Here is a 599-nt window from a genome sequence, read left to right on the forward strand (position 1 = left end):
AAATATGGAGTAAGTTGCATTAGGAAATTATATCAGGTTAAAAAAATATATGGCATTACTCCTATTATGATTTTTCAATGAGTTCCCTTCAAAACTAATATAATATCTTCTTACTGCCTCTCGAATAATAACTTGGTTTTATTTATTCATGCCATTTTTATGTTGTCAACTGTGAGACCTCGTTCCCTTACTGTTCCTCTCTGACTTGGATTTTCCTCCCAGGATCGTCCGGGACGATATTGAGATCGTCCAGGACGATCTGTACTGTTCAAACTATCGTCCTGAAAATAGTTCTGGGAACCGTCCAGGCCGATGATTTTGGTCTGATCGTCCCGGGACGATTTTGCGATCGGTCAGGCCAATCAGCCTAATGATATCAGAAAATCAGCTCGTTTTGAGGAGAGAGAAAATCATTTTTTAAACAAAATATCTGATTTGAGGAGAGAGAACGAGAAAGGGAAAAGAGAAAAAGCTTGGTTTCGGAGGCTGCGGATCGCTTTTCGTCCGACGCCGCTGTTGGGAAAAGTGAAGATCTCGTGGTAAGGACTCCGAATCCTATTTCTGTTTTCAGAGATATTGTGTTTTGACCGAGTTGTGCA

This window comes from Dendrobium catenatum, unplaced genomic scaffold (assembly GCF_001605985.2).
Source record: "Dendrobium catenatum unplaced genomic scaffold, ASM160598v2 fragScaff_scaffold_1056, whole genome shotgun sequence".
Taxonomy (NCBI): domain Eukaryota; kingdom Viridiplantae; phylum Streptophyta; class Magnoliopsida; order Asparagales; family Orchidaceae; genus Dendrobium; species Dendrobium catenatum.